The sequence below is a fragment of the Zea mays genome, chromosome 3 (genome assembly GCF_902167145.1).
Source record: "Zea mays cultivar B73 chromosome 3, Zm-B73-REFERENCE-NAM-5.0, whole genome shotgun sequence".
Classification (NCBI taxonomy): domain Eukaryota; kingdom Viridiplantae; phylum Streptophyta; class Magnoliopsida; order Poales; family Poaceae; genus Zea; species Zea mays.
The window spans coordinates 93,945,333-93,955,095 of record NC_050098.1 but is presented as its reverse complement, the minus strand read 5'-3'; the positions used below and the strand labels follow the sequence as shown (position 1 = coordinate 93,955,095).

At 42.5% G+C, this 9,763-nt stretch overlaps 1 long non-coding RNA gene across 1 annotated transcript; it reads left to right on the top strand.

Moving 5' to 3' along the window:
• The first annotated feature begins 4,035 nt into the window (after positions 1-4,035).
• On the top strand, positions 4,036-4,646 carry LOC103650399 (uncharacterized). Its single transcript, XR_564128.3, has 3 exons — positions 4,036-4,115; positions 4,225-4,270; positions 4,372-4,646. It is a non-coding gene; the product is annotated as an uncharacterized lncRNA (long non-coding RNA).
• Positions 4,647-9,763: the final 5,117 nt, after the last annotated feature.

The window sequence follows — 9,763 nt, the reverse complement described above, 5'->3', positions numbered from 1 at the left end:
TCGTGCGAGACCTGGGTCCACCCAGTCGCCGCTCCCCCCTCAACCTCCAAGCCTAGGTAACCTCCACCTCACGCTCTCTAGCTCCGCCCCATCCACTGCCCCGTCATTGCCGACGGTGCCGCTAGATGCCACAAGGAAGGGGAAGGGATGCAGATGGGGACGATCTACGCCGTCGCGGCACTGGCGCTCGACGTGGCTAGCGACGTGGTGGTGGACTGCAAGGACAACCTCATCGCCGCAAAAGGGTCACCTCTGGCACTTCGGCATCGGCATCGCCTCGGGTGAGGGGCCGACGGGCACGTTCTCCTCCATCGACCCCGTCCATATCTTGTAGGCCATCGAAATCAATGCCAAAGCGGGGAAGACGAGCATGAGGGCACTCTTCATTCTCCTAAATCTCACCGCACCTCACCCTGCGCCAGCCATAGCGGTGAGGGCGGGATCAGTTCCGTAGACAGCTCCCATGTCTTCGAAGTCCCAGATCTGGTGGGTCACACGTTTGGGCCATGAGAGGCAGAGATTTATTGTGGCCAGGTTGTCTTCCATTCCCATCCCACCCTTTCTCGTGCTTGCTGCTCCCTCTCCTATGGCTGCTACGCTCTCCACACTCCTCGAATGGTGCCCGTCTGGGACTGATTGATGATGTGATGTTGGTTGACCTGAGTCCTGTGTCGCATGGGCAGTACGCGGCTATGGGCCTGGTGGTGTGCTTCGCCTTGGGGAGCAGCTGGACGACGGGGTCGGGAATGGAGGGGCCACCGACGGCGAGCAGAGTCGGTGGGACAGGCAGATGGGAGGTGTTGACACTGCCTTGGTCCCTCTTCACAAAATCACCATAGTGGCACATGCGGGTAGTGTTGACACTACCTTGGTGCCTCTTGACGAAATCACCCCGGTGGCACATGAGGGTGGCCTTCGCCTGCAGCGTGTGCGGGCAGCGTACGACCAGGGCCATCAATACTCATGCCTACACCAATGAGACTATGTTTGTTCAGGTAAGATTGTAAGAACATTGTGATTAGTGTATCCATTGCATTAATAAGGGTCAAGTTAAGCTGATCCTTCTACTTCCTTTAGGTATATGTATTGAGATGCCACCGTTATGCTTGTGTGTTTGTTTTTCTAAGTTGCAGCATCCTTAATTTGTTATTACTCCTTTATAGCATACTATTACAATCTTACCTGAACAAACACAGTTCCATCGGTGTAGGCATGATGATTTATGGCCCTGGTCAAGTTAAGCTGATCCTTGTACTGCCTTTAAACCGCTATGCTTCTGTCTTTGTTTTTCTAAGTTGCAGCATTGTTAATTTGTTATTACTCATTTATAGCATACAATTTAGGTAGGCTTCTGGATGTTGGGAAGAAATGACCAATTCAGTCAATGATTAGTATAGTATCACTATGGGCTACGTGTTCTCCCTCAAAATCAGAGAGCAGTACAATTCAAATATGAAGGGCTTGGCTTGATAGTTGGTACTTAATATCATGACAAAAGAGAAGTCACGTTGCTATATTCTGTTGCATTTCTTCTGAATATTGAAATACATTACTAACACCATCGATAATTAGTACAATTTCACCATGGGCTATATGTTCTTCAACAAAATTGGGTATATGCACGGTTCGAATTTTAAGAACATGCTGGGTATTCTAGATATGAGAATCTCTTGATACTTTATACTTGATATCATGAGAAGGGAGACATCATGCTGTAATAACTAACGCAATTCTTCTGAATATTTGAAAAAATGACTAGCACACATTGCTGGTCATCTTGTTTCTTCTTCATGCTTCATACTCTGTGCTGAGATATGTAGAAAATACTGAGTGATTTGCCTTGTATTCATGTATTGTCTCCTAGGGTGTTCAGAAGCACGAAGAGGTTAGTAAAGTCAAGGACGACAATGTTCTCAGGTGTGTTTCTTACGCTTACTGTACAATTGATTACTAGATGGACCTTATGCCACCTAATATGCTAATTTGAGTTGTTATTGTTTCTAAAGATTTTGCGCGTGTAGGTATCAGTTGAAACTTCTCATTTTCCTAAATATAAGTGGAAAATTTTACACATGTAGCTGCCAGTTGATACTCGTCTACCTTGCATAAGTTGGGAGCACTTCATCATCCAACTAAACCAGGTCAACTCATGCTCTGATATGTAATGTTTCTTACTAATCACTTCATCTTTGACTTCTAATCAGGGTTTTTTCATGGATCTTTAACCATCTAAAGAAGAGGTAGGCCTTGACATCCGGCATCGTCCCCTCCAGATCTCATTTGCCCGCCCCAGGTGAGCATCCATGGCTCGTTCATCGATGTGCTCGTTTCGATTCTATTCATTTGTGTTTGGGAATACCATAATTTAAGTTGTTATTACATAATAGTCATGTGATTTGCCCTTATTTTTTTTTAAAAAACAGTTCTAGCGCTTTGTCATTACCAGTTAGTTATAGCACTGCTTTAGTCTGTGGAAACATAGCCTTTGGCGCAAATGACAGAATCGATGTGTTCTCTAGACTATATTTGTTATCTTATTCATTTTCCTCTGTGGGATAATACTTTTATCAATACAAGAGCTATGCATGAGCTTGTCGCTGCTCAACAATGTAATTTATAGGGTCTTATTACTGAAGTAGCAATCATCAGTACATCTATGGATGAAGTTCAACTCTGATCTATATATCAGTTGAACTGTCTCCGTCTCCTGCTTGATCAGAACACAAGCAACCAAAAATCAATACTTGAGATCCTTTTTCCTCCGAGTTATTACCTATTAGCAAGTAGCAGCTAGCATCACCTACAAAGACAATGTAGAGATGCCAAAAATACATCATTTTCCTCTTGCACGCCTACTGCCATTAGAAGGCACAATTTAGTGCAAGCATGTAGGATGTCATGTTTAATTCCCAGCAGTAGTTGGCCACGTGCTCCTAGCCGCACGCTGTCACCGCTCTCTGCTTGGCGCTCTCCTCTCCCGACCACAGCTACACCACACGACTGTGAGCTCGCGAAGGTGAGCTCCAATTTCCCGCCGTAATTCACAAGATTTTAATTTCGTAGCAGTTAATCAAGAGGCATCGAGTTCTGTTTGATGAGGAGGGGAAGATAGTGGTAAGGAGGATAGACAACTCGATGAGTAGGCAAGTGACTTTTTCCAAGAGGCGGAACAGACTGCTGAAGAAGATGAAGGAGCTCTCTATCCTCTGCGATGCGAAGATTTGCCTCATCATCTCCAGCACCAGCATGCTCTACGAGTTCTCCAACACCAAGTACAATTCATTTTCCTTACCCGCATAATATGCAGATGCTGAATCTCAGAAAAAATATTTATTCAATCTTTTAATTTAAATCAATATTCCTATATATAAATCACTAAAGTAAGCTAATAGACCAAACGTGAAACGACTGCACTAACCAAGGGAAACTGGCCTCACCAATATCCTCACTACTGTAAATACTAGATTTAATTGCCTAACTTAAATTACTGACTTCATCATCGCTATCCCTACCACGATCTATGTTAACTTCATACACTAATCGTAGTGATGTTGGTCGACTATAACCAGAGAAGAAAGAAGAAATTTAGCATATGACCTTTCATCCCAGTATATCTCTTTACACATAACAAAGCCAACTAACTATTAGTTATAGTACATTCAAACACCCCCTATGATCCTTTTTGTGAGAGCTTGAACTATAGGATTGAGACAAAATTTGGAATATACTGTACATCCATACTATGAGCCTTTTTGTGAGAGCTTGAACTTTAGGATTCAGACAACTTGGAATTTACAGGGTAAAAGTAAAACGAAATGTTCCAGTCATGTTATTGGTCTAAAAATGGGAACAGGAATACATGATCCACATTCTTTGCAGTTATATTTCTCGTATATGTCAGTTAAGTAATTAAAGGATCATTTGAATAGTATACTATTCGGTAGGACAACTCATACCTCGACATTTTGCTCCCACTAAACCCTGCAGATTGTACTATATTTAGTGAAACTTAGACCATAGTTTGTTACGCTTGCAGGGATTCGATGAGTACATGAACTTGGTCCTCGATGATGCTGAGGAAATCAATGTCAAGAAAAACACTAGGAAGACACTGGGTTAGTAAAACATGCATCCATGGAAAATTGCCCCCCACCCCTCTGGCATGAATCAATATCATGATTTCTTTGCTATGCTCTCAATGTTTGGTTGTCAAATGGTTTGCAGGCCGGATACTCCTCAAAGGTGACAACATAACTTTGATGATGAACATGTGAGTGAACAAATCCTATCTTTGTATTCTGGCTAACTATGATGAACCTTGTAATTTCTAGCGAGTGGGCTTCTAAAATCTCTCACTTTGAACTTTTGCAGTGGCAAGTGAAGGTTCTTATGGCAGGAACGATGTTTGGTGCTCGCGTTGAGTATTTCTGGCACGTTGTACTCCATCCATTCAGACTTACATGTATCATGTCATTATGGATTAGTGAGGGAGTTGTACCTGCTGTTATGTTGTGGCGATGAGCTGGTCACTTGTGTGTGCCATATTGGCATCTTATGTTCAGCTTGACCTGAAGTTTTGCTCTGCCCTCTACTCTCCACGCTAACTTGGCGGGATCAGATCAACATGAGATGTGCTGAATTATCAATGCCGCTTGGTTCAAGGCGAGCGACCCTGTCAATGCCTTTTGGCATAAAGATGTTTCTTAATGGACGACCGAACCTATCTGCGGTGCAAAGCAACTGAAGTCTTTGGTAACTTCATACACTTCATACAGGACAAACCGACTGACCTTTGAAAGTACTAAAGAACTGATAGCTACAAGATCTATGGCATTTGACATTAACATCCTAGAGAGGCAGACCTGCAAAAGTCTAACCACGTCTGGACCAAGACGTTAGCGCAACATGAGGGAAACTCTGAAACAACACGATTTTGTTATTGGTGATTCCTTATATGTCACTGCAACTATTTCCTAATCCATCATATATGCATTTAATATGTCAATGGCATATGGACTACATACCTGCATGACTAACATTTAAGGAAATTTCTAAATTCCTAGCCACATAAGAGAAATTAGCTCTTGTTCATCCAAGCAAAAAAAGAGAACACATCCAAGTGTATAAATAACAACTTCCTCAATTTTTAGATATGAATATAATTGGTTCGTAATGATTTTTTGTTTGTTGTTGGTCTGCCGTGTGATGCATCCAGTATCACAACAACTTCATTAACGAAGTGTCGGGTATCTTGTCCATTCATAATAGAATATCTGCATTTTATTCAACATTGGTGTGCAGTCTGTCATCTTTTGTTTTCTGTTTGTTCTTTGACCCTTTTCACACTTAGGGACTTTGTAGACTCTGAAATTTATTTTTTCTGCACGCACTCCAGAAAATGTTTTTGTGTGTTTCTCATTTTCATTTGGTTAAGTACATTTATGTTTCTCTAATCTAAAATGGAACTATGAGGCGGCATGTGGAACTACAAATTCAAGTGTTGGTAATTAAATAACTAGCAGATAGAAGAACACTAGGAGTCTGGTATAGAGTCCAAGTCATTGACGAAAAAGGAACTATTTACTAATAGTTGTGAAACTTCATACAATGGACAGTGTGTCTGTAACTTAGACAATCTGGAGCAACTTAGGTACTTTGTAGACTCTGAAATTTAGTTACTATGGTATACAGAAACACTCTGAAATTTCTTTTTCTGCACTTAATCTGTTTATCCAGAAATTGTTTTTTATGTGTTTCCTTGTTGGTGTGCTTCTTTGAAGGTAATGAAACAAAATGGCCGATGGACTTGTTAGCAACCTAATTGTTTCCTCATGTGTCCTGCCTTCAACCAGAGTTCATCTACATCATCAGCAGGAATGACCAAATATAGTGATATAGCATTGCAAACCTTCATAGAGTTATAAAAACGTATGTTTGCCACTTACAATTTCAACATTTATTTTTGCTAACTTGTTTTCCTAAATTCTAATGTTTGATGCTGGTACTATATATATATCAGGTTGCAAAATAAGGCTTGAAGCATAATTTGTGAGAGCATGGTTGGTTTTACTTATATTGAATAAACTGTTAGTGGCTTCCATACTATATATTATGCATCTTTTAAATGTTGGATTTGAGTAGCACAATCATAACGTTGCTGGTAAGAGATCTCTTGGTGTTGATTGAAATGATGTTGGGGGACTTCGGCTTCCGAAGGTCCTCAAAAACAGGATTTAACAGTGTTTTTGGAGTATAATGTGTGAACAGGTATCTTCGGACTCGAGTCGATATCACAGTAGGAGAAGCCCAAAGTAATACGAAGGTTGATACAACGCCGAAGATGTGAGCGGGAAAGCTTCGGCGTGGTAGCAGAAAAAGAAACCGACTTAAAGATGAAAAGGCTATTCAGACCTCGGTGGATTACTATAGAATTACTACCAAATGTAAAGGGCATGAATGTAATTTTATATGGGCTGTGTCCCATGCCTATAAATAGGTGAACAATACCCCCGTACTGTTCACGCTGACTTGGCATTTGCTTTTGTGTCACGCTTGTACTTTCGCTTTTCTTTCAAGCCGAAGGTACATTTGTAATTTGACGTCATTTCTACTTTTATATGATAATAATATAGAAATGAGTTGATAATAATACATAATAGTTTACGCTATCTTTTGTGTCCCATATGATTCTTTCTTCATTATTATATGTTGGATTTATGAAGGTATGTCCTTCATAACCTTCGTCCGAAAGTCATTACATCCTAAGGGAAATAATGCTTCGAAGGACGAAGGGCTTTAACATTTAACATTTCTTGTGTTGCCTTGTTCTTAATTCATAGCATTTGAGAACAAGTCCCCAACATTGGCGCCCACCTTCGGTGAACTCACTTCCACTCTTTGAGTTTTTGATCACCTTCGGCGATCATAAACCTTCGCTATGGCGCCGAAGAAAGCTTCAGCAACTGGGGGTGCAGCTCTGCAACCGCTGGACCCCAATCAGGAGACTGTCTCCCTTCGGGAGGCCCGAAGCCAGAAAAGGAAAGCTGTCAGCCCGACACCGCCAGAGGATGAGATAGACCAAGAAATCAGAGACATGGAGATGCTTCATCAACAGGTGCAGAGGAAGAAGGAAAAGATGGCCAGGCTAGCTGAACTGCAAAGGCAGATAGACGAAGCCTCTGAAGAAGTTCGTCATCTTACTCAGGATGAGCAACACCGAAGGCCTCAGCACCAAGACCTTCATCAGGAGGGTTTCCTCAACGAAGATGACTGGTATGACAATTTCCATCATGGGAATTTTGTTTTTGATGATGCTTCTCCTCTGTCCGCTGAGCTGCAGGCTACACCTTGGCCTCCGTCCTACAAGCCGCCTCAGCTTCCCAAATTCGACGGCCACTCAGACCCGAAGCAGTTTTTGATGAGCTACGAAGCAACAATATCTTCGTATGGTGGCAATGCTGCAGTCATGGCCAAATCTTTTGTTATGGCTGTCAGGAGTGTTGCTCAAACCTGGTATTCCTCCCTTCGACCAGGAACGATCACTTCATGGCAAAAGCTGAAGGACTTGTTGTTAACCAGCTTCCAAGGGTTTCAGACGAAGCCGGTCACTGCTCAAGCTCTATTCCAGTGCACCCAGGATCACGAAGAATACCTTCAGGCGTATGTCCGGAGGTTCTTTCGTTTGAGGGCACAGGCACCAACAGTGCCCAACGAAATTGTCATTGAGGCCATGATCAAGGGGCTTCGGCCAGGACCTTCAGCTCAGTACTTCGCTAGGAAGCCTCCTCAAACTTTGGAGAAGCTGCTCCAGAAGATGGACGAGTATATTCGGGCCGATAATGATTTTCGTCAAAGAAGGGAGGAGGCTTTTAGGTTTTCTGAAATGACCAGGGGCTTCGGAGGAAGATTCTATCCGAGGCACGTTAGGTCAATTCATAACTCTACTCAAAATGATGATAGGGGGAGCCAGCAGCAAAGGCCACAGTGCTCCTCACAGGCTTCGGGGCAACAGCAAGGCTCCTTCCGACCACCAGCTCCAAGAGGCTGAGGCGCCAGGGGCTTCGGCGGAAGATTTGGAGATCAACCAAGAAGAATTTTTTGCTTGTTCTGTGGTGAGAACAAGGGCCATACCACCAGGATGTGCCATGTTACCATCCAGAAGCAAAAGGAAATAGCCGAAGCTGCAGCACAACAGGCTCAGCCGAAGCAGGTCATGCACACTGCTTCGTATCATTCGCCTTACATCCCAGAATATGTAGGCAACCACCCTGCAGTTTCTGTTGCTTCGGCGAGTCAACCTCAAGCTTCCTGGCAACAGCCTCCGCCTCCACCACCGCTGCAACAAGGCCAACAGCCAGAAGGGAGCCAATATGCTCCGCACCAAAGGGACTTCAGAGAACAGTCCGAAGCTCGCACAGTCAACAGCACTGTGCCAGAGTCGAAGCACATCTATTGACAAATATCCTACCTTGATAGCAAGCACATCTATTGACAAATATCCTACCTTGATAGCAGTCTTTTTCATTCAGTTTTATTTTCTGTGTAATAAAGGACATTTTTTAAATTTCATGTAATAGTTTCGTTGTTTGCCACAAGGAAAATATATTTTCTCCACAGGCTTAAGTTGTTGAAGCTTAAAGATTCGCGATAATAAGGAGGACCTTCGAATTATCAAAAAATTCTTCGAAGCAACAAAAAGTCGTTCTAAGGAACGCAGAGTAAGTTTGCTGAAGTCACAAAAAGCCGTTCCAAAGGGAGCGCAGTGTAAGTTTTTGCTCCAAAGTCGTTCCAAAGGGAATGCAGAGCTTACAGCGAAAAGTCAACGCTGATACCGCCTAAGTAAAAGGCGAAGCGCGAAAAGTCAACGCGAATACCGCTGAAAGTAAAAGGCGAAGAAGCTCCTAAGGGAGGCTTACAGCGAAAAATAAACGCTGATTCCGCTGAAGTAAAAGGCGAAGAAGCTCCTAAGGGAGGCTTATAGCAAAAAGTCAACGCTGATTCAAAAAGATTATGTGTTTTATCGCAGGGATGTGCGTGTATCTTCGGAATAAACACCATCTTACATAGCATAACATCATCGCATCATTTCGCATAGCATAAGCATCATACATCATGCTGCATATGGCACAAGAGGGGGACACAATATCGATCTTCAGAAGAATGTTTTGAAAAAGGGGAAAATCATGCTAAGTCGTAAGGAGATACACTATTGATCTTCGGAAGTGTAGCTTCGGAGAATATCTTCACGAAGCTTGGATATTATTCATCAGAACACTACGGATATTGTTGTGATAAATAAAAATCCTTCTTCACGAAGCATGAAAAGAAGGGAAGGTGTTTTTTCGTCAAAGACTCAAAAACGGTACGTATGTAAAATTTCATGCATCGTAAAGAATTGAACAATAAAAACAGGTATATTATATTCAGGGTTACAAGATGTTACACATGTTACATTTCAGAAGTTTTTACAATAGTACTTAATCTTCTCTCAGAACAACTTCCGCAGCCTCGTTCAGGAGCCGATTAACAACTTCATCTATGATAGCTTCAGCCATCTTTTTAATTTCGTCGTCTCCTTTCAGGTGAGGGCCCGGAGACGCTTTAGTAGGATCTGAAGGAGGACAGGATACGGCTACATTGCTATTACAAATTGCGAACGAAGTTTAAAATCAAAAATTACAACACAATAAAAACCATTAGTTAATACCTATTTGCCCTTCGGGCTCTGCGCTCTTCTCAGCAGCCTCAGCTACTTCTCTAGCAT